The sequence below is a fragment of the Manis javanica genome, chromosome 13, assembly GCF_040802235.1.
Source record: "Manis javanica isolate MJ-LG chromosome 13, MJ_LKY, whole genome shotgun sequence".
Taxonomy (NCBI): Eukaryota; Metazoa; Chordata; class Mammalia; order Pholidota; family Manidae; genus Manis; species Manis javanica.
In genome coordinates this window covers 46,596,103-46,621,699 of record NC_133168.1, presented here as the reverse complement: position 1 = coordinate 46,621,699, position 25,597 = coordinate 46,596,103, and the positions used below count along the sequence as shown (strand labels likewise).

The 25,597-nt window shown below is 35.8% G+C and overlaps 1 long non-coding RNA gene across 2 annotated transcripts in view; it reads right to left on the bottom strand.

Moving 5' to 3' along the window:
- The window catches only part of LOC118967440 (uncharacterized), a 119,843-nt gene that overhangs the window by 67,790 nt on the left and 26,456 nt on the right, over nucleotides 1-25,597 (bottom strand). For both annotated transcript variants that reach the window (XR_005054463.2, XR_012124697.1), the window contains exon 3: nucleotides 1,600-1,634. This is a non-coding gene — a long non-coding RNA (uncharacterized lncRNA). The remainder of the gene's footprint in view (nucleotides 1-1,599; nucleotides 1,635-25,597) is intronic.

Below are 25,597 nucleotides of genomic sequence, written 5' to 3'. Positions count from 1 at the left end.
AGGCCAAGATAAAACTATTAAAAAGACAGAAAGTAATTCTTACTACACATAGTTAAAGAAGTTGGGAGAGCTTAAGATGAAGAAGAGGACACTTTACCTAACTTTCTTAGTGTGAAAGGCCGTTGTGAAGAGGATATTAACCAATTGTTCTATACAATGACAAGATGAAAGAGTTTTAAAACATCAGCAGAAATGCTTGTAAAACTTAGCAGGATAGGCCATAATTTGGATTATTGCAGAATGTTTCATTATGTGGACAGGCATTGAAACTGACTGTTAAGAAAGGGCCTGTAATCAGGGTCTTTAAGAATAGAAAAGATAACAATTCATCTTGAATCGCTTGGCCTTACCTTTGTTAAAGCCTGAGTACTTGACCATGACCTCTAGGATCACTTCTAGCCCTTGTATTTTATTCTCAGGAAGAGAAATGGGTGCTCTTCAATTGACTGTGGTTTACAATTTCTTATTTTATTACACTTATTGTAATATTAGCACACACTTTTTGCCCAGTTAATAGAAACATTTTTTAGAAAGAAGAGAAGCTCTGTATTCAACAAATGAGTTCAATGCCAATCTCATCACTTTAAACCCTGCAGTTTTGACACAGATTAGTACAAAATGTTTGAATTTCTTAGTTTTAATAATCACAGTGAATACTAGTAGGTTTTCATTTCTAAAGGTAAGCATAATTGCACATGTCCAGCCAGATGTAATTAAGTCTGAAAAACTGAAACATTTTAGCCAGTATTCAGAAATGTAATAGTGTGTTTCATTATTAAATATTACATGCCCTATAAATTGCCACAAAAGAAACATTTCATTAAAAAAATTATTGGTTATATTCAAAATGACTTTCTAAACCATTAGGTAGAATTTGTTTCCTTAGAGAACTGAAAATGATACAGCCCTTATCATTTAACTGCTGATCTCTTGGTTCCCACATGCTCCAGAACGAGGATTTGGCCTGCTGAGTTTTGGCAAGCCTTATGTTGGTATCGAGCAAACTCCCTTCCAAAAAAGTGTTGGATAGCACTACCATAACTCTGAGTTGTACTGAAATCCAAGTGTGAATTTCCTGGAACACATATGGGAACATGTAGTCAACAGATTTCTGAAACTGCATACCAGCACTTTACTTTCCCTCTACAAGTGCTTGCCTATCTTGGAAGAAAATCTATTAAAATCTTTTCCAGAGAGAAAATATTGAAACTAAACGGCCCCTTTGCAAGTCAGCTTCAAAGTTTTCTATCCTAACATCCATATAAATGTTTGTTGTGTTATATGTGAGGGCACTCTCCCAAAAGAGCAAAAGATTAGAGTGACATTGACAATCATGATCATTATCTTCTATGCAAATTTCCCTATATTCAGCTTCCCTCCCCCCCTACCCATAATCAGGACAGGTTGAGTCTTAAGACTCAAATCTGCTATTTTGGGCTTTTGCCCAATAAGAGGTTTTGTTAAAAGCTGTTTTACACTGCATTTTCTTAAACTTCCTGACTAAAATACTGATTTCCATATATTTTAAAAAGTCTTTCTATTTATTCATTTCCCACCACCTTCAACCCCTTATTCCTAAAGAATTCTCTGGGTACCTACCTGAGCATGTTCTCCACTCTTCATATTTCAGGCACCTGGAAAGAAATGACAGAATTAAGGAGATAACTCAGCCACGTTCTGATGTGTCATACCAATAGTCTTAGTAAGTCAGGATAATTTGAAAATTCTTAGTCTACTCTCCGCAATTAATAATGCTTCTTATGGATGCAGAATACTTTCCAATCTAGAGTTACTCAGACACTCAGGTAACCTGGGCTATTTAAATGATCATGACAAATAGTTTCTAGTGAACAGCCTAATACATAGTAGGATGAAGGGAGGAAAGAAGTTAAATATGGAAAAACCTATTCTATAATCTGAGTAACAACTAAATACAGTAGAAAAATAGTTCTCAGAATAAAAATTGTTAAAAAAATTAGATCATATACAGATCAGGTATTTCCCAGAATTTGATGTCATGCATAATCTACAAACATAAATGCATTTTGAAGACAACAGACTAGCATTTAGGACTGACACTGATAGAAATGAATCGCAAAGCAAAGAATTGAGACTAACAGGTCTCTGTTGAGCAAGCTAGGCAAATTTACATGAATCTAGGACAGTTGGCACAAATACACTGTTTTCACTTACCCCTACAATTCCCAAAGATTTTTTAAATGTGTTTTACTCAAAAGACAACTATCTGATAAAATGCCTCCTGATCTGAAGTAGCAGGAAAAACTGTTATTTTAGATAGGAGGTTTGAACCATGTATGTGGCAATGATACTGTTAATGGAGAGAGAAAGACTGTCAACATGTGGAAGGTCCCAGGCAGAGCCTGCGTGGTGTGCACAACTCAAGATTCAGAAAGATGTGTCCAATTCTGACAGACTTGGACAATCCAGAGAGCTGTTTATTTGAGTGAGGGGCAAAGGACCTTCTTGGGGTTCATCCCAATGGAGGAGAGACCCAAGTTCATAGTCTTGACTCAATAAAAAACAACTGAGTTGGTCAAGGGGGTTGATACTGAATGTGACAGTGCGTACAAGGTGTCTGCTACTAATCAGATTTGTCTCCTGATTCAACCTGATGTATCTCTTTTAGGGAGACAGGAACTGCAAATTAGAAAAGAAAACAAAACTAAAAAAGTTGTTTTTTCAAAAAAATTTCTAAGATGTTGAAGCTCAAGCCAATCCTTGAGGATGTACCCATTAAGGAAAAAAAATACTGAGAAAACAAAATACTCCGCCATGGCCTTGCACCACTGTCAGGTACCAGGTATCAGCCATACCCCAGATCCACGGAGAGTGGAATGCCGTGCACAGCTAACAGTGCCTGCAGTGGCAGTATTTCCCAAGAACAGTGCTACTGGGGTGCACAGGCTAGAGGTTATGACTACCAATGATGTTTGAGAGCTTGTTAGAGAGCACATGTACGTTTCCCAGCATAATTCCCCAAAATAAGTAAGAAAGACTGAATAGAGTCAAGTCTCAAAACAAAAAATAAAAATGAGAGCTAAGGAAATATTGCTCATTTCTAAAATTCATCTCCATATACCTTCCTCCAGGTGGCTCTGGCCTGGAACAACATGAGTTGCATATTTATCATACAAATCAGCTAGGATTAAAAGTATTTTAGATTACAGGAACTCAGGACAAATCTGCAGTTCCAAGCAGAGCAGTTTGTTAAGACTCTCATAAAAATATATTGTTTGGTAAGCTCTCCAGCTTCATTTTGAAATCAGAAAATTTACTAAAATGTCAAGTGCTCTCAGCATTAATCACTACTTCTTTCTTAATAAAATTCTTCATTTGGTTTGTATAAGCTTGATTTTTGTCTTAACTTTCCAGCTACTCCATCTTAGGCTTCTTAATTTCTCCTTCTGTTCACCCCTTAAGGGTCCTGTGCTCCAAAGCATTATCTTGTATCCTCAGATCTTTCTACACACATTTTCCCTCGGAGATCTCATCCCCAGTAAAGTTTCACTTATGACTTACGTGTTGACAACACTGCTACATAGTTGACATAGTTAAGAAACAAATCATTAAAAGTTTTCAAATTTCAGAGAAAAAAAGAGAGAAGGGATTTGGTGAGTAGAAGTAAAAGTAGAAGAAAGCTTAGATAGGGAAAAAGAGTACTTATAACACAGCCTCCATAATACCTTTCAAGTAACTGGACTACTCAAGAGACACTTTACTTGAAATTGTTAACAATGTTAACAAAGGAGAACCATTTGTAGTCTTTTCAACAATATAATGAGGCTTAGCATTTGTTTGGAGAAACAATCCCGAAATTTCAGACATTTTGTTTGGCCAGGAAAAAAAATCCCTGAAGGATGAGGGAATCTCAGCCATTGCTCTGTCTTATTTCACTGGTTCAGTTGTACATCTTTTTAAAATGTGATCTAACATGAGCATACTCAGAGAAAAAAAAAAACACTGGGGTCAGAACATTTGGGAGGTAAAAGGGAAAGTCAGTGTTCAATATGCCAAACTCAGGCCCCAGAGAAGGTCCTCCTTCTAATCATCCAGTGGGTTAGAAGATGATATACTTTTAAGTCAACAGGTGTTTATCTCATAAAAATCCAAATATTATACTACTGAACAGTCTCCTTGGCTTCCTTAAGAATACTTAGGATAAAATAGGGGGAAAACCTCTCCTGCCCCTGAGGTAATGATTTCAGCTGGCTTGACCATGTCTGTGTGCGAGTGTGTAGGACAGGGGCGAGGAAGATAATAAAATGATGGTCTTTCTTGTTTTGTAGAACATTCACTAGATGAACTGAAGACATCAGCTACACAGATGGCAACATCTAGTTTCTCCCAGCACCCACTGCTTTGAAGAGAGTTCAAACTCTTCCTGAAGCAGTGAACATCGCTGCCTCACCAGGACCCACAGTGAGGAAATATTAGATCCATCTGCAAAATAGCATGCTCCCTGCTCCATGTGTCCAATGTCTAGCCAAGATAGAGGCAATGAACAGTGTAAATATGTAAATCACACTGACATGTGTTTTTTTATATTTTATTTGACTGGGTCATACATAAGCAATCTTATAACGAATTAAAGTTTAAATATCTTCCTTGTCTATATTGAGCACAGGCTCAGCTCATTTAAGAGAGTTATAAAATGACAAATTGAGCTTCACTTATATTTCCCTTCATCGCTTATTTGTAAATATAAATTTAATATGTACCATACACCTGATATGTTGAAGACACTGTGCTAATAAATTAAGGATAGGAGGAGGCACAGGAGGAATAAGATGTCTTTGCATGAAAAAGCTCACAATCTATTCCAGATACAGACACAAGTTCACCAACCCTAAAGCCAGGCATTCCACGATAAGTGAGACAACAGAGGCCACAGAATACTGTGAGAGAATAAACATGAGCTGTCCTTAGAGTCTGAGGATAAGTTTTCCTCAAGTAAGGAAGAATATTGCAGGCAGAAGGACAAGCATGGACAGGCATGGAGGCATGAAGAATATATGTGAAAATCAAATACTTCTGTTTTCTTTAACAAGAGAGGAAACAAGTTTGGGGCATCAGTTGAGAGATATTTTCTGGATTGCTTATTCTCCGTGTACTCAGCAGAGTTCTTAGAAATTGAAGAAATTTCCAACAGAAATTGTTTCACACACAAAAAACCTGCAGAGGGAGAAATATAAATGACTAATGAAATATAAAATGACTATAAAAATTCAACCTAACTGGATAGCAAAGAAACAATTATCAGAATATTTTCACTGATCAAATAAGAAAATAAATAATAATGATACTCTAGTTTGGCAAGAATGTGCAGAAAATGGGCATTTTTGTATATTTCCTGAGATACAGCCTAAGGAAATAATCATTGCCCTGCAGTAAGAGATACTAATAAAGAGATTTATTGAGGCATTATTTAGAAGTAAAAAAAAAAAAAGAAAAAATTACATGTCCAACAATAAGTAACAGGTTAAGCTAATTACTGTACAAACAAAAAGTAAAATATTATGTACTCATTAAACATATTGAAGAAGAATAGTTAATGAGTGAGATTTATGTGTACCCTTTATGTTAACTGAAAAAAAGTTATGTCTGTATATATACACAGAATTATGAGAACACATACAAAATAATGACAGAAGTTATAGTGGTGGTAGATTTAATGGTGGCTTTTATTTTCTTTTTCTGTTCATAAGCACTTTCTAAGCTTCTAAAGTGAGTATGCAATGATTTTATAACAAGAAAAATTATTTACCCAACTTTACAAAAAGCAGATGCACAGTTGTCAGTTCCTATATTGGGACAAGAGCAAGGTACTTTCTACTAGTGAGAGCAATTTTCCTTGTCAGTAAATGGAAATACTGAAAGAGGAAGAGGACTTTAGACTCTCTTTTCATAAATAATAATCACTCACTATAGCACAAAGTTGCTGTCCTCCTTCATTTTGCCAGTTGCCCCATTCAGCAAGGCTGAATGCTCCCATGTGATTATGTGTCCTCACACACAGAATTGAAAAGATAACTTCCAGGGAGTTCTCCTTTCTATGATAGTTCCCTCCACCCAACCATTCTGTTAAGGATCTAAAGTAACATACTAACTCTTTGAAGCTGCTAGAATATGTTGATAGTACATCATTGCAAACTACAGAGTCATGTTCAACCAAATAACTAAATTCTATGATATTATTTTCAAATACATTCAAGTTCTCTGCATTTTTCCTCATAATCTAACAAGCCCTGTAGTAGTTTACTGAGTACAGAGGAGGCACGGGCTTTTCCAATCGGTTTAGCACCTGACTATGAAATAAAATCCCAAGATACATATGTGCCATTATGTAGGTATGTGGGAAAGTGAGTTTAACTCTGATAATCAAAGTCTTGTAGCAAATAATATTGAAATAATGCCTAGCTTTATAATTTCGAGAAAATATGGTTTTCCTGAGGAATATTAGCTTCCCAAAAAGTAAGAATATTCTTCTAGGATAGTTCAAAGTTTTTGGAAACTTTGTTAGGACAAAGGTGAGATAATGCCAGCATGGTTTCTTCTAAAAGGTCTGTGTTCTTCCTTCCCTTAAAATGATAGAGGAATACAAATTAAAAAGCAGTTTTATTTTTGACTTTCAGTAGTGAAAAAATATAGTTTCATGTAAAACAAGCTTACAGATTTCAACAAAGTCCACCCATTATGCATACAGTGAGTTCTGATACAACACATATCTGTATTCTTAAAAAACCTCACTGTGCAAAATTGTTCAACAAAAACACAAGGCTTACAGAGAAAATGGGGTCTGTAGCACATTACTCAAAAACTTTGTTAGTTACACATTTTTAAAAGATAGAAGCCAGTTATATGGATTCTATGCAATCCCAATCAAAATCCCAGCAAGTTTTTTTGTGGCTATCAACAAACTGATTCTACATTGTATATGGAAAAATTAAAGACTCATAAGAGCCAACACAATATAGAAGAACAAAGTTAGAGGACTGATGCTATACAAGTTCAAAACTTACCATAAAGCAACAGTAATCAAGGTAGTGTGGTGTTGATGAAAGAATAGACCAATTAATTAAAGGAAAAGAATAGAGAGCCCAGAAGTACATCCCAATAAGTATAGTCAACCAATTTTTGATAAAAGGAGTGAAGGCCATACATTGGAGCCATGATAGTCTCTCTTCAACAAATGGTACTGGAACAACTAGACATCCACATGCAAAAAAATGCATCTAACCACAGACCTTAGACCCTACACAAAAATTAACTCAAAATGGTTCATAAACCTGAATGTAAAATGCAAAACTATAAAATTACTAGAAATAACACAGGGAAAACCTAGATGACCTTAAGTATGGCAAAGACTTTTTAGATACAAAACTAAAGACCATCCATGAAAGAAATAACTGATAAGCCAGACTTCACTAAAGTTAAAAACTTCTGCCCTATGAAAGACATTATCAAGATTAGGAGACACACCACAGACTGGGAGAAAATATTTGCAAAAGACACATCTGATAAAGGACTGTTATCCAATATATACAAGGAATTCTTAAAACTCAACAAAAAGAGAAAAAAGCATCTCAATTAAAAAATTGGCCAGAGATTTTCACAGACACCTCACCAAATAAGATATACAGATGACAACTAAGCATATGAAAAGATGCTCCACATTACATATTATCAGGAAAATGCAAATTAAACAATAAGATACCATTATAAACCTTCAAATGGTCAAAATTCAGAATACAAACATACTAAATGCTGTTAGTGATGTGGAGCAACGGAAAATCTCATTCATTGCTAGTAGGAATGCAAAATGGGACAGCCACTTTGGAAGAGTTTGGTGGTTTCTTGCAAAATTAAACATACTCTTAGCCATAAAATTCAGAGGTCACACTCCTTGGTATTTACCTAAAGGATTGAAAAAACTGCACATGGAAATTTATAGCAGCACTCATTCATAGCCACCAACATTTGGAAGCAACTAAGATGTCCTTCAGAAGGAAAGAGGATAAATAAACTGTGGAATATCCAGACAATGGAAACTATTCAACACTATAAAGAAATGAGCTATCAAGCCATGAAAAAACATGGAAGAATTTTAAATGCACATTACTAAATGAAAGAAGAAATCTGAGAAGCCTAAATACTGTGTAAGTCCAACTACATAGTATTCTGGAAAGGGCAAAACTATGGATACAATTTTTAAAAAATCAATGTTTAGGGGTAGGGAAAAGAGAGATGAATAGACAGAGCATACAGGATTTTAGGGGAGTGAAAATAGTAAAACATTATAATGATGGATACATTTTATCCAAACCCATTGAATGTACACCACCAAGAGGTGAACCCTTAGATAAATTATGGGCTTTGGGTAATTATGATGTGTCAATGTAGGTTCATTCTTGGTAAAAAAAAATACACCATTCCATCACATATACACAATGGAATATTACTCAGCCATAAGAAAAAAACAGATCCTACCATTTGCAACAACATGGATGGAGCTAGAGGGTATTATGTTCAGTGAAATAAGCCAGGCAGAGAAAGACAAGTACCAAATGATTTCACTCATATGTGGAGTATAGGAATAAAGAAAAACCGAAGGAACAAAACAGCAGTAGAATCACAGAACCCAAGAATGGACTAATAGTTACCAAAGGGAAAGGGACTGGGGAGGATGGGTGGGAAGGGAGGGACAAGGGCAGAGAAAAAGAAAGGGGACATTACGATTAGCATGTATAGTGTGTGGGGGGCACGGGGAGGGCTGTGCAACACAGAGAAGACAAGTAGTGATTTTACAGCATCTTACTATGCTGATGGACAGTGACTGTAATGGGATATGTTGGGGGGACTTGGTGAGGGGGGAGTCTAGTAAACATAATGTTCTTCATGTAATTGTAGATTAATGATACAAAAAAAAAAAAAACCCACACCATTCCAGTGAGTGATGTTGATAATGAGAGAGGCTTTTCATGTGTGGGAAAGGGGGTATATGGGAAATCCCCATACTGCCTTCTCAACTTTATTGTAAATAAAATTGCTTTAAGAAAAGAGTCCTTAAAAAAGATAGAAACTTAACAAAAATGGCAACATTTGTTAAGTGGTTACAATATGTATGGCTCTTTACTTTGAAAAAAGACCTATGCTTTTTTGTGGGAGTAGGAATCTGAATGGTTGCAGCTCATGAGTTGTTGTGAGGTAGTATAATGAAAGTTACCTGGAATTAGACTGAAAATTATAACACTATTTGCAGGTAGATGTGGTTCATAACACACAAAGTCAACTGAGGTAGTTGGTAGATGTTTGAAGTGTCTACACATGTGCATTTTCTGTATTTCTATATGGCTTTGTTTGGTTGCATGCAGTTTTCTGCATTCACACATTTTTTTTGCAGAAAAATCATGCATTAGCAAATGTGAAAGTCACACACACTATGTTCAAATTATTCCCTAGTATACTAATTGTTTTAAAACAACATCATACTCTCAAAACAAAGAGATTTGTTTATGTCTAGTAAAGTTGTGTGATGGACAAAAATTTGGTTCAACTACTATATGATTCCAACCCCCTATTTTTGATTACCTACATCATAAAGGATGAGACATTTTAAATGCTCTTGAAGCTAGAAGTGGCCATGTGAGACAGTTCTTATCAATGGCATACAAGCAATGAGACAGTCTAAGTAAATGATATAAACACTTGGAAGGTGACCACAATGTCCCAGTTAATGATTATGCCAAACAGAAGCCCTCACTAAAATCCTTATGTCACATGAATTCACAACAGGCCAAATCACTGGGAATGTGCACAGACAATAGTACAGAATGCTGATGATTGGCTCTATAGTCAGAAAGTATATACTGAAATAATTCTGGCCACAAATTATGTGACTTGTACATGAATGTTCATGTAAGCTTTATACAAAGTAGTCAAACCTAGAAACAAACCAAACATCCATCAACAGGTAAACAGATAAACAAAGTATAATGTATCTACACAGTAGAAGAAGACTCAGTAATTAAAAGGAAGAAGACTAAGCAATTAAAAGGAATGATTCTGAGTAAAAGAACTCAGAAATAAAACAGTTCATACTATATTAGCCCACTTACATGAAATTCTAGATAATACAATCTCATTTCTGGGTTGAAGCAGATCATAACTTGCCTGGGGCTTAGAGAAGAGGGGAATATTGGCTAAAAAGGGGCATAGGGGAACATTTTTTGGTTAATGGAAATGATCTATATTTTGATTTGGTGGAGGTTACATGATTGCATCCTAGTTAAAAATCATCAAGCTGTACATTTAAAATGTATACCATTAATTGTATGTAAATTACACATCATTAAAGTCGATTCTTAAAATACCAAACCAGCCAAACTAGCTGACACTCCTGGGATTCTTTGGCCAAGGGTTCATGTTCTGATTCTCATAATCTTGATGGTCACACCCACAGTGTTGCCAAGAAGGCAGAAATTACTGATTCTGTCCATATAAAGTTGTTACATCTCAATTTATGCATTTGAGTGTTTCTCCCCTAATTTTGTATACTATCTTACTTCAATTCAACATGTCAAAGTACTACAAAGAACTCATGTAATACACTCAGCCTTATTTCCAAAAGAGTTAAGCTGTCTTTGACATTCTCCCAAACCACATCTAAATGACCTAAAACCTGGAATCTTCATTTTTTGGAAGAGAAAAATGCTTTAAAATTACATTTGAAAGGACCTTGACAGATTCTTGCAAGCCCTCGCAAACTCTGGGGCATAGATTTTGATCCATGTCTCCCTGCTAAAAAATACACCATTATTTTACCATCTGATATCTGCTGTGCTCTCCCATTGGGAGTTTAAAAGTGAGAATTCTTTGGAATCCCCCAGAAAAAGTTTTCAGGAGGTGGTAGTATCTATAAAAGGCCTAGGAACAAGTGGACAACCACAGGAAGGAGCAGGTTCCAAACAAGACCCACAGATTAAGATTCAAGTGACCATAACTACAGATTGTCACACTTTAATTTGCTTGTTTTTTTCCACTCCATTTTCCTAGCTTGTTGTTTTTCCTTTCCTCTTTGCTAGTTTACATTTCTGAGTTGTTAACAGAACTCTTTTTTACTCTATATGGAAGACTCCAAGACTGAGGTGAGTCCTACATGCTGTGAGAATAGCAGAACTATATAGTCTCTATAAGACATTTAAACCCCTTGCCCAAGATGTTCATAAATTGAGCAAGAAGGAGACGGATTCAAGATGGTGGCCTGAGAGGGGAGACAGATCTCCTCCCAAAACCAAATATAATATGAAAATATACTTAATACAAGTAATTCTAGAAGAACAACAGGAAATAAGACTGCACCAGACTGCATACACCTTGAGAACAGAGCAGACCCAATGAAACAGGGTAATATACCAAAGCCTTGATCCGCCAAGACCCAAACCCTTCCTGCACCCCAGCTCACTGTCAGGAGGTAGAGAAACAGACAGAGTGGGGAGGGGGTGAAAGCCTAGAAAGGCTGAACACCAGCCCTGGAGATTTGCTTTGGGAGCACAAACCTATATTGCACGGTGTTCTGGAGATTGGTGGGGTTGGAAAACTAAGACAGGCAGAATACTTGGAGAGACTGAGATTCCAGCCATTTGTAGAAGACAGGGATCCACATTCAGTCACTCTGGGACAAAGGAAAGGCAGGCGGTCTGAGAAGCTTCCTAGCAGTGAGAGGATGGCTGAAAGGGTGGGGTTTGCATGGAGCTTGCTGTGCAGGAGAAGGGATAGGTGGACAAGGTTGTCTGGGTGCACTCTGCCCAACAAGTTGGGAACTTTCAGGAACATCAGGTGCTCCATTCCCGTGGCAGGCTACTGAGCTTCAAGGCCCAGTGTGATACACAGCCTGCTGCACCTTCCTCCTGGCCTGCTGGCACCAGCTCACAAACAGGCAGACCCTGCCCTGGCATCAGGCCAGCCAGAGGGAGGCCCTGCCTATGGCAGCTACAGATGGAAAGCTCAGTGGCTTACACCTGTGTGCTTGCCCAATGGGTTCTGGCAGTGGAGACTGGCAAAGCATCCGGGAAGCAGGAAACAGCTCTTTCATACCCCCAAGCACCAGCACTGCACCCCTGCAAATGCAATATCACTCCAGGGGCTGAGCAGCTCCAGAGACTAGAGCTTCTGGGCACTAGAGGGCACCACATACAAATATGAAATGTCAAAGGAAACTGATTCAAACAAAAATCTCAAAAGCAATAGAAAAAGGTCCAAATGAAACTGAACTGACCAATATTCAAAATAAAATTCATAAACATGCTCATGGAGGTACAGAAAAATATTCAAGAACTCAAGGATGAATTTAGGATGGGGATTCAATCATTAAGAAATGCCATTTCTGAAATGAAACATAAAATGGAGGGACTTAAAAGCAGATTAGATGTAGTAGAAGAGATGGAAAATGGAATAGAAATTAGGGAAGAGAAATACAAACAATCTGAGGCACAGAGAGAAAAAAGGATGTCTAAGAATGAGAGAATATTGAGAGAACTGTGTGACCAGTCCAAACGGAACAATATGCGCATTATAGGGGTACCAGAAAAGAGACAGAAAGTGTTTCTGAGGAGGTAATTGTTGAAAACTTCCCCAATCTGGGGAAGGAGATATAGCTCAGGCCATGGAGGTGCACATATCTCCCAACACAAAGGACCCAAGGAAGACAACATCAAGACATATAATAATTAAAATGGCAAAGATCAAGGATAAGGACAGACTAATAAAAGCAGCTAGAGAGAGAAAAAAAGATCACCTACAAAAGAAAACCCATCAGGCTATAGTCAGACTTCTAAGCAGAAACCTTACAGGCCAGAAGCAAGTGGCATGATATATTTAATGCAATGAAGCAGAAAGACCTCAAAGCAAGAATACTCTACCTGGCAAGATTATCATTTAAATTTGAAGGAGGGATTAAACAATTTCCAGATAAGCAAAAGATGAGAGAATTTACCTCCCACAAACCACCTCTACAGTGCATTTTGAAGGGACTGCTGCAGATGGAAGTAATCTTAAGGTATGTTAAAGGTATGGTAATCTTAAAGATGTTACCAGAGGAAATAAAACCACAGTAAAGAAAGTAGAACAATTAATTACAAAGCATATACAAAATCAAATCAACTACCCCCAAAGTCATTCAAGGGATAAACTAAGAGTACAGAATATGATACCTAATATATAAAGAATGGAGGAGAAAGAAAAAGGAAGAAAGAAAAAAGAACCCTTTAGGTTGTGTTTGTAAAAACATGCAAAGTGAGTTAAATTAGACTACTAGATAGTAAGGGAATTACATCTGAACTCTTGGTAACCACAAATCTAAAGTCTGCCATGGCAATAACTGCATACATATCGATAATCACACTAAATGTAAATGGTCAGAATGCACCAATCAAAAGACACAGAGTCACTGAATGGATAAAAAAACAAGACCAATCTATATGCTGCATAAAAGAGATTCACTTCAAACCCAAAGACATACACAGACTGAAAGCAAAGGGAAGGAAAAAGATATTTCATGTAACTAATAGGGAGAAAAAAGCAGTATTTGCAGTACTTGTACTAGACAAAATAGACTTTAAAACAAAGAAAGTAACAAGAGACAAAGAAGGATATTACATAATGATAAAGGGGTCATTCCAACAAGAGGATATAACTATTATAAATATCTATGCACCCAACACAGGATCACCTACATATGTCAAACAAATACTAACAGAATTAAAGGGGGAAATAGAATGCAATGCATTCATTTTAGGAGAATTCAACACAACACTCACTCCAAAGGACAGGTCAACCAGACCAAAAATAAGTAAGGAGACAGAGGCACTGAACAACATATTAGAAGAGCTGAACCTAACGGACATTTACAGAACACTCCATCCGAAAGCAACAGAATACACATTCTTCTCAAGTACACATGGAACATATTCAAGAATAGATCATATACTAGGCCACAAAAAGAGCCTCAGTAAATTCAAAAGATTGAAATTGTACCAACAAGCTTCTCAGATCACAAAGGCATGAAACTAGAAATAAATTACGCAAAGAAAACAAAAAGCCCATAAACATACGAAGGCTTAATAACATGCTCCTAAATAATCAATGGATCAATGACCAAATAAAACCACACATCAAGCAATATATGGAAACAAATGACAACAATAATTCAACACTGTAAAATTTGTGGGACACAGCAGAGGCTGTGCTAAGAGGGAATTGTATTGCAATACAGGCAAACCTCAGGAAAGAAGAACAATCCCAAATGAACAGTCTAAACTCACAATTAATGAAACTAGGAAAAGAACAAAAGACTCCCAAAGTCAATAGAAGGTGGGACATAACAAAGATTAGAGCAGAAATAAATAAAATCAAGAAGAATAAAACAATAGGAAGAATCAGTGAGAGCAGGAGCTGGTTTTTTGAGAAAATAAACAAAATACAGAAACCCCTAGCCAGACTTTTCAAGAAAAAAAGAGAGTCCACACACAAAAACAGAATCAGAAATGAGAAAGGAAAAATCACCACCGACACCACAGAAACACAAAGAATTATGATCTTTTCATACTATTAAAAATTATATGTTAATAAACTGGATAACTAGAAGAAGTGGAGAACTTTCTAGAAAAATATAACCTTCCAAGATTGAACCAAGAAGAAACAGAAAATTTGAATAGACCAATTACCAGCAAGGATATTGAACTGGTAATCAAAAAACTACCTAAGAACAAAATGCCTGGACCAGATGGTTTCACTGCTGAATTTTATCAAACATGTAGTAAAGACCTAATACCCATTGTCCTTAAAGTTTTCCAAAAAGTAGAAGAGGAAGGAATACGCCCAAACTCATTCTATGAAGCCAGCATCACTCTAATACCAAAACCAGGCAAAGACACCACAAAAAACAAAAATTACAGACCAATATCACTGAGGAACATAGATGCAAAAATACTCAACAAAATATTAGCAAACGAAACTCAAAAATACATCAAAAAGATCATCCATCATGATCAAGTGGGATTCATCTCAGGAATGCAATTGGTACAATATTCAAAAAATCCATCAGCATCATCCACCACATCAACAAAAAGGACAAAAACCAAAAGATCATCTCCACAGATGCTGAAAAAAGCATTTGACAAAATTCAACATCAATTCATGATAAAAACTCTCAACAAAATGGGTATAGAGGGCAAATACTTCAACATAATAAAGGCCCTATGTGACAAACCCACAGCCAACATTATACTTAACAGCAAGAAGCTGAAAGCTTTTCCTTCAAGATCAGGAACAAGACTAGGATGCCCACTCTCCCCACTTATATTCAACATACATCTGGAGGTGGTAGCCATGGCAATCAGACAACACAAAGAAATAAAAGGCATCCAGACTAGAAAGGAAGAAGTTAAACTGTCCCAGTTTGCAGATAACATGATATTGTACATAAAAAAACATAAAGAATCCACTCCCAAACTACTAGATCTAATATCTGAATTCAGCAAAGTTGCAGGACACAAAATTAACACACAGAAATCTGTTGCATTCCTATACACTAATGATGAATTAGTAGGAGGAGAAATCAGGAAAATAATTCCATTCACTATTGCATCAAAAAGAATAAAATACTTAGGAATAAACCTTACCAAGGGTGCAAAAGACCTATACTTTGAAAACTACAACACTCTCATGAGAGAAATTAAAGAAGATACTAATAAATGGAAACACATCCCGTGCTCATGGATAGGAAGGATTAATATTGACAAAATGACCATTCTGCCTAAAGCAATCTATAGATTCAATACAATCCCTATGAAAATACCAACAGCATTCTTCAACAAACTAGAGAAAACAGTTCTAAAATTTATATGGAACCACAAAAGACCCTGAATAGCCAAAGCAATCCTGAGAAGGAAGAATAAAGCAGGGGGGATTATGCTCCCTGACTTCAAGCTCTACTACAAAGCCACAGTAATCAAGACAATTTGGTACTGGCACAAGAACAGACTATAGATCAATGGAACAGACTACAGAGCCCAGATATAAACCCAAGCATATATGGTCAATTAATATACAAAAAAGGAGCCATGGATATACAACGGAGAAATGACAGCCTCTTCAACAGCTGGTGTTGGCAAAACTGGACAGTTACATGCAAGAGAATGAAACTGGGTTATTGTCTAAACCCATATACAAAAGTAAATTCGAAATGGATCAAAGACCTGCATGTAAGTCATGAAACCATAAAACTCTTGGAAGAAAACAGGCAAAAATCTATTGAATATCAACATGAGCAACTTTTTCATGAATGCATCTCCTTGGGCAAGGAACAAAATAAAAAATGAACAAATGGGACTACATCATGCTAAAGTGCTCTGTACAGCAAAGAGCACCATGAGCAGAACAAAAAGATATCCTACAGTATGGGAGAATATATTTGTAAATGACATATCCAACAAGGGGTTAACATCCAAAACATACAAAGAACTCACATGCCTCAACACCCAAAAAGCAAATAACCCTTTTAAAAAATGGGTGGAGTATATGAACAGACACTTCTCCAAAGAAGAAATTAAGATGGCCAACAGGAACATGAAAAGATGCTCTGCACATGAAAAGATGCTTCACATAGCTAATTATCAGGGAAATGCAAATTAAAACCACAGTGAGATATCACCTCACACCAGTTAGGATGGCCAACATAGAAAAGAGTAAGAACAACAAATGCTGTGAGGATGAGGAGAAAGGGGAGCCCTCCTGCACTGCCTGTGGGGATGTAAAATAATTCAACCATTGTCGAAAACAGTATGGAGGTTCCTCAAAAAACTCCAAATAGAAATACCATTTGACCCAGGAATTCCACTCCTAGGAATTTACCCTAAGAATGCAGGAGCCCAGTTTGAAAAAGACATATGCACCCCTATGTTTATCACAGCACTATTTACAATAGCCAAGAAATGGAAGCAACCTAAGTGTCCATCAGTAGATGAGTGGATAAAGAAGATGTGGTACATATACACAATGGAATATTATCCAGCCATAAGAAGAAAACAAATCCTACCATTTGCAACAACATGGATGAAGCTAGAGGGTATGCTCAGTGAAATAAGCCAGGTTGAGAAAGACAAGTATCAAATGATTTCACTTATCTGTGGAGTATAGGAACAAAGCAAAAATTGAAGGAACAAAAAAGCAGCAGACTCACAGAACCCAAGAATGGACTAACAGTTACCAAAGGGAAAGGGACTGGGGAGGGTGGGAGGGAAGGGAGGGATAAAGGGGGAAACGGGGCATTACAATTAGCACTCATAATGTAGCCTGGGGCACGGGGAAGGCAGTATAGTAGATAAGACAAGTAGTGACTCTACAGCATCTTACTATGCTGGTGGACTGTCTATAATTGGGTATGTGGTAGGGACTTGATAATGGGGGGAATCTAGTACCCATAATGTTTCTCATGTTATTTTATATTAATGATACCAAGATAGAAAAAAATTTGAACAAGAAGTATTTCAAACTATAGTTCACATTAGATACAACACTGACCTCTCTAGGGTGAATATCTATTGTCATACTCCTACAAATCTCTCTGGAATTTTTAATATTACTATAGAGATTCAGGAAATAAACAAGGAAAATAAGAATTTATGTAATTTGGTTATGCCCCTATATCAGCTGCTGTAGGCACTAGGGATTGAGAAAGAGATCTATTCTCTTGATGTAATTAGGGTTCTACGATCCTCGCTTAGAAGAGGGCTACAAACTCTGATGATGGTCCTTCCCTTAGTATTTGCTTTTGTTGCACAGCTCAGATGCATGACCTTCAGAGTCATAAAGATTGTTGCACAATTCATCCAGTCAAATAATTCAGCAAATTATCATCCAACAAAAGAATAGGAATATGACCCCCTCTGAAAATTTAATACAAAAGCACAGCACCTCCAATAGTGGTGCAGATCTGGATTGATCATGTCTCCAGATGAAAATGGTCTATCCTCCAGCTCAAACGGAAAGATTATCACAAAGTGAGGAACTGAGAATTGAATCTACCCATGTCATTCTAATTCCCTTCCCCACAAATTATCTCACGTTCACAGAGGTATATACACTCACATGTCCTAGTCATTCCTTCAACTATGTTTTGGGATTGTGGGAAATAACTCAATACTTGCTTTATGAAACTCTAAATCCCTAAATTCAACTGGAAAATATAAGTAGTAATCTAGGATAATTCCTAGCTGAATAACATGTGTAAGTGGTCTAAAACATCATCTAGACTTTGTACAACCACATATTCAAATATCATGATTGACCCAGCCCCCTTGTCCTTCAAAAATTATAAATTAAATGGAATTCAGTCTATCTCTGTGTGGTCTTCTGGATGAACCTCACAAAATGAAGTATTTATTTTGACAAGACATCAAAATTTGGAGAATATTTTTCAGACGTTTTGGTCAAAATTTTTTAGATTGAACAGATGTTGGTAGGCTAAGAATCTAACTTGTATATATAATATTTACCATGCTATAAAAAGTAAAAGGACATAAAGAATCTGAAGAAATTTTCTTAATATGCAATCTCTTCCAAGAGTTAAATAAAAACTTTAATGTAATCCTTTTATAGAATCTAAATTTGCTATTTAAGATTAACTTAAAATACATATTTCCTTGGGGTGATAAAAAATATATTTTACCTGCTACTGATTGCTATGTTTTACTAATTCATCCCGTGTTTTCTTATTTGGAAAATGCTATATTCCTAAAAGGTAATATCTTATGCTACCCACTGCCACCACCCACCACCCATCCCATGCTCCAAAACTGAAGAGATTTTCCTGTTGTTTGTACTTTATGTAAAGCAAATACATAAAAGATGACTTTGATATGGTTCTCTTATTAAAATTATCTAGAGCATATGGATGTGGATCTCAGTTTCTTACCTGAAAGTCACTCTATAGGATAGTTATCAATGCTTGTATCAAGCCACTCATTTCTGCACACTCTAGAGGGTTTCCAAGAAGTATCACACCGGACATCAATATGACACTTTAGATCAGGTGTCAAATTTTTCTTCATCCTTTGTGTCTGGTTATAATGGAATAGATGTAGGAGAGGGAGGGAAAGAGGCAGGTTCTAAACAAAACATATTGTAAATATGACTATATTATAATGACTCATTCTCCTTTCTTATTTCCAGCTTAAAAATATCATCTTCTTAAAGATATATTTTTTAGAGATGAAAGAAATTTCTACAGCCACTAGATGTCATTGTGATGTCATTCAAATATTGATGGACAACCACATATCTGATAAAATTAGAAAGATTTACTTATTTATTTCTGAAGGAAAAACATGAAAAGTTGTCATTACCTTGAATATAGTAACAAAACACTACCTTCATCAGGGAAAGCTAAAGTTCCTACTGTGCTGAAAAGCATTCTGCAAACCTTGGGAAAATAATTAATGGTGGTTATTTGACACTGTTCTAGCTTTTCTACTTCAGAAGATGCTATTCATTCTACATGTTTTAAAATTGAAATTTTCAGCTGCTACTGTTGTTAGTACTCAACTTGTAGTAAGAGGAAACAGTAAATGAGTGAAAGCAATTGAAGGTAAAATTTCAAATGAAGAAAAAAGGGGAGAAAAAAAGAGATTCATATGTGGTAATCCCTATTTCTCTGTGAGAGTGAACTCAAGGGTATATATTTCTATAGCACAGTAAGAAATGATGGGTAGCTGATTGATGAAGAAAAGTGAAGGTTTGGCATATCTTTTGCAGGTAATGGAAGAGTATTTTGGACTGTGTTAAGTGTTGTGGATCCTCCCCTTAAATTCATAAATTGAAGCCCTACCTACCACATGGGAGTGCATTTGGGAGATAAAAGGCCTTTGAAGAAGTAAATAAGGATAAATAAGGGTGGGGGCCTAATCCAACATGACAAGCATACTTATAAGAAGAGGAAGAGAAACAGACCCCAAAGACATGTATGCACAGACAAAAGTCCATATGAGGACACAGTAAGATGGCCAATATCAAGCCAAGGAGAGGCCAGGCCACAGGGGAAATCAAATCTGCCGTACATTGATCATGGATTTCAAGCCTGAAGAACTATTAGAAAATAAATTTCTGTTGTCTCTGTGGTATTTTATTACAGCAGCCCCAGTAATCTAATACAAAATGGTATATAGTTGTTAAACACAGGATTACCTGCAGAGTTAACATAAAAAACAAAACTTGTAATGATGCTGTGGCATATAATGATAGTGACCTCCACAATATTTGTTCTCCGCTTTCTTATCAGCAAAATGTGATTTCAGTCACAAAGCTAGAACTGGTGGTTCTATCTGATTAACAAAGAAGTAAGCTGAGACAGCTTTTTATTGAAGTATAATTCATACACAATCTTATATTTTTTCAAGTACACAACACAGTGGTTCAACAGTTACCCATATTATTAAATTCTCACCCCACTAGAGCAGTTATTATATCTCAACATAGGAAGATGTTACAGAATCATTAGGTATATTCTACATGCTTAATACTACCTCTATGACCAATTTAAATTAAGATTGAGAATTTTTGTGCCCTTTTATCCCTTCACCCTCCACCCCCACTCACCTCAATAGCTCCCCCATGGTTAACCACCAGTCAGTGAAATCATACGGTATTTGTCTTTCTCCCCCCGGCTTATTTCACTTAGCAGAATAGCCTCTAGGTCCATTCATGTTGTCACAAATGTCAGGATTTCTTTATTTTTTATGGCTGAATAATATTTCATTGTGTATATGAACCTCTTCTTCTTTATCCATTCATCATTTCATTGACACTTTGGTTGCTTCCATATCTTGGCTTCTGTAATAATGCAGCAATAAACATAGGGGTGCATATATGTTTTCAAATCAGGGATTTATTTTCTTTGGGTAAATTCCTACAAGTGGAATTCCTTGGTTATATGGTATTTCTATTTTTAGTTTTTTGAGGGACCTCCTTACTGTTTTCCACATGGCTGCACCAATTTACATTTCCAAGAATAGTGCAGCAGGGTTCCCTTTCTCTGTATCTTTGCCAACTTATTATTTCTTGTCTTTTGGATAGTGGCCATTCTAACTTGTGTGAGGTTATATCTCATTGTTTTGATTTGCATTTCCCTGAGGATGAGCAATGTAGAGCATCTTTTCATTTGCCTGTTGGCCAACTGTATTTTTTGTGAAATGGGAAAATGTCTGTTCAGATCCTCAACCCATTTTAAATCAGGTTGTTTGTTTGTTTGTTTGGTGTTGAGTATTATGAGGTCTTTATATATTTTGGATGTTAATCCTTTACCAGATAAATCATTTATGAATATATTCTCCCATACTGTAGGTTGCCTTTTTGTTTGATTGATGGTGTCCTTTAATGTACAGAAGGATTTCAGTTGATATAGTTTTACTTGTTCATTCTTACTTTTGTTTCCCTTGCCCGAGGAGATGTGTCCAGAAAAAAATGCTGATGCTTATGTTCAAGAGATTTTTGCCTATCTTTTTTTGAAAATAAGAATTTTATGGTTTCATGTCTTACATTCAGATCTTTAATCCATTTTGCATTTACTTTTGTGCATGGAGTTAGACAATAATCCAGTTTCATTCTCCTGCATGTACCTGTCCAGTTTTCCCAAAATAATTTATTGAAGATAGTGTCTTTCCCCACTGTATATTCATGGCTCCTTTATCATATATTAATTGAATATAAATGTGTGGGTATATTTCTGAGCTCTCTATTCTGTTCCATTGATCTATGGGTCTGTTCTTGTCCCAATACCATACTGTTTTGGTTACGGTATCTTTGTAGTATAGTTAGAGGACAGGTTGCATAATGCCTCCAGTTTTGTTCTTCTTTCTCAGAATTGCTTTGGCTATCCAGGGTCTTTTGTGGTTGCATATGACTTTTAGGATTACTTGCTCTAGTTCATTGAAAAATATCATTAGTAAAATTTTGATAGAGATTCCATTGAATCTGTAAATTGCTTTGGACAGGATGGCCATTTTGATAATATTAATTCTTCCTATCCATGAGCATTCATTTGTATCTCCTTCAATTTCTTACATCAGTGTCTTATAGTTTTCACAGTCAGGTCTTTCACCTCCTTTGTTCAGTTTATTCCTAGGTATTTTATTCTTTTTGATTCAATTATAAATGGAATTGTTTTCCTTATTTCTCTTTCCAATAGTTCATTGTTAGTATATAGGAATTCAACAGATTTCTGTATATTGGTTTTGTACCCTGCCACTTTCATGAATCCAGTTTACTTCTAACAGGTTTCTGATGGAGTCTTTAGAGTTTTCTATATACAGTATCATGCTATCTGCAAAAAGTGAGTTTTACTTCTTCCTTACCAATTTGGATGCTTTTATCTCTTTATCTTGTTTGATTGCTATGGCTAAGACTCCCAGTACTAACTTGAATAAAAGTGGTGAGGGTGAATATCCTTGTCTTGTTCTTGATCTTTCAGGAAAAGCTGTCAGCTTTTCACCATTGAGTATGATGTTTGCTGTGGGTTTGTCTTATATGGCCTTTTTTATTTGAGTTATGTTCCCTATATATCCATTTTCTTGTAAGTTTTTCATGAACTGATCCTGAATATTATCAAATGCTTTTTCAGCATCTATTGAGAGTCACATGGTTTTAACATTTCCATTTGTTAATGTGCTCTATCACACTGATTTAAGAATATTGTACCAACCTTGCATCCCTAGAATAAGCCCTACTTTGGTCATGATGGGTGATCATTTGGATGTATTTTTGAATTTTTTTGCTAATATTTTGTTGAGGATTTTTGCATCTATGTTCATCAGAGATCTTGGTCTTTTTCTTTTTTTGTGTTGTCTTTGTCTGGTTTTAGTATTACAGTGATACTGGCCTCATAAAATGAATTTGGAAGTATTCCTTCTTCTATTTTTTGGAATACTTCAAGGATGGGTATTAGCTCTTCTTTAAATGTTTGGTAGAATTCAGCTCTGAAGTTATATGGTCCTGGAATTTTCTTAGTTTTTTGAAAAACTATTTAATTTTGTTACTGGCAATCGGTTGATTCAAATTTTCTGTTTCTTCCTGGGTTAGGTCTTGAAGGTTGTATTTTTTTAGAAATGTGCCCATTTCTTCTAGGTTGCCCAATTTATTGGCATATAATTTTTCATAGAATCTTCCAATAACTCTTTGTCTTTTTGTGGTATCAATTGTAATTTATCCTTTTTCATTTCTGATTTTGTGTCCTCTCTTTTTTTCTTGGTAAGTTCAGCTAGGGGTTTGTCTATTTTGTTTACCTTCTCAAAGAATCAGCTCTTCACTGATATTTTTCTATTTTATTATTCCCTATTTTTTCTACTCTGATCTTTATTATATTTCTCCTTCTACTAATTTTGGGTTTCATTTTTTCTTCTCTTTCTAGCTTGTTTAGTTGTGAGTTAAGACTGTTTATTTGGTGTTGTTCTTGTTTCTTGAGGTCGACCTGTATTGCTATGTACTTCCCTCTTAGAACCTCTTTTGCTGCATTGTACATGTAATTGATTTCTAGGTTCATACCATTGTGATCTGAAAAGATGCTTGAAATACCAATATTTTTAAATTATTGAGGCTCTTTTTGTGTCCTCATATGTGATCTCTTCTGGGGAACGTTCCATGTGCACTTGAGGGAAATATGTACCCTGCTGCTTTTGGGTAGAACATTCTGTATATATCTGTTAAGTTCATATAGTCTAATGTGACATTTAATAACTTTTCTTATTTATTTTCTGTCTATATGATCTGTCCATTGGTGTAAGTGGGATATTAAAATACCCTAATATGATCATGTTGCTATTTCATCCTAGGTCCTTTAGTATTATATATATTTATTTATTTAGGTGCTCCTATGCTGGATGCATCTATATTTACAATTGTTATATTCTCTTGTTGGACTGATCCCTTTATCATTATGTGATGTCTTTGTCTCTTATTACTTTTTTTTTGAAGTCTATTTTGTCTGATATAAGTAGTGCTACTTCTTCTTTCTCTCTTTTATTTGCATGATATATCTTTCCATCCCTTCACTTTCATCTATGTATGTCTTTAGATTTGAAATGAGTCTCTTACCAATAGCATATAGATAGAAATGTTTTTTTATCCACTCTGCCACTCTATGTCTTTTAATTGGTGGACTTAGTCCAATTATATTTAAGGTAATTATTGATAGGTATGTACTTATTGCCATTGTATTGTTTTCTGGTTATTTTGTAGTTCCTCTCTGTTCCCTTTTTCTTCTCTTATACTCTTCTCTTGTTATTTGAGGATTTTCTTTAGTGTTATGCTTGGATTTTCTTTTTATTTATTTTTCATGTATCTACTATAGGCTTTAGGTTTGTGGTTACCATAAGTCTCATAGATTGTTTCCTATGTATGTAACAGTCTCTGTTAAGTTGATGGTCACTCTATTTCAGACATAATATAAAAGTACACTTTTTTATTCTTCCTCTTCCCAATTTTATGTATGTGTCATAATTTACATATTTTGTGTATCCCTTGACTAACTGTATAGTTATTTTACTACTTTTGTTTTTTATAACTTCATATTTGTTTAGTAAATAATTGGTCTAACCCAATTAAAAAATGGGCAGAGGACCCAAAGAGACATTTTTCTAAAGAAAAAATACAGATGGCCAACAGACGCATTGAAAGATGTTCCACATCACTCACTATCAGGGAAATGCAAATCAAAGCCACAATGAGATATTGCCTCACAATTTTTTCCTGGACATGTCTCCTTGGACAAGGGAAACAAAATCAAAACTGAACAAGTGGGGCTACATCAAACTAAAAATCTTCTGTACAGCAAAGGATACCATCAGTAGAACAAAAAAAACATCCTAAAGTATCAGAGAATATATTAATAATGACTCATCTGATAAGGGGTTAACATCTAAAATATATAAAGCACTCATATACCTCAACAGCCAAAAAACAAATGACCCAATTCAAAAATGGGTGGAGGACCTGAACAGACACTTCTCCGAAGAAGAAATTCAGATGGCCAACAGGCACATGAAAAGATGCTGCATATCACTAATTATCAGGGAAATGCAAATTAAAACCATAATGAGATATCACCTCACCCAGTTAGAAAGGCCACTATCCAAAAGACACAAAACAACAAATGCTGGCAATGATGTGGAGAAGAAAGAACCCTCCTATACTGTTGGTGGGAATGCAAATTGGTGAAACCCCTGTGAAAAGCAGTATGAAGGTATCTCAAAAAACTAAAAGTAGAAATACCATTTGACCCAGTAATTCCACTACTGGAATTTACCTGAAAACGAAATCCCTGATTCAAGAAGATATATGAACCCCTATGTTTATCACACTATTTGTAATAGCCAAGATATGGAAGCAACCTAAGTGTATATCAGTAGATGAATGGATAAAGAAGAGGTAGTACATATACACAATGGAATACTATTCAGCCATAGAAAGAAAAGAAATCCTGCCATTTGCAACAACATGGATGGATCTAGTGGGTATTATTCTCAGTGAAATA